Source organism: Grammomys surdaster, unplaced genomic scaffold, assembly GCF_004785775.1.
Source record: "Grammomys surdaster isolate TR1022 unplaced genomic scaffold, NIH_TR_1.0 126187, whole genome shotgun sequence".
NCBI lineage: Eukaryota > Metazoa > Chordata > Mammalia > Rodentia > Muridae > Grammomys > Grammomys surdaster.
The window spans coordinates 1,243,508-1,243,752 of NW_021620993.1; positions in this window are offsets into that span (position 1 = coordinate 1,243,508).

Consider the following 245-nt stretch of genomic DNA (forward strand, 5'->3'; position numbering starts at 1 on the left):
GTCATGGTTTGGTGGGGGTTGGGAGGCACTGATCTGTTTATTACCTTGATTGTAGTCATGGTTTGGTGGGGGTTGGGAGGCACTGATCTGTTTATTACCTTGATTGTGGTCATGGTTTCAGAAATGTATTCATGTCTCCAAGTATATCCAGATGTACACATTAAATGTGTGATGTTTGTTTGCACCCTTCCCCATATCAGCTACACTTCTAAAGTAAACTTTTAAAAAGAAGTATGCAAGCTAGC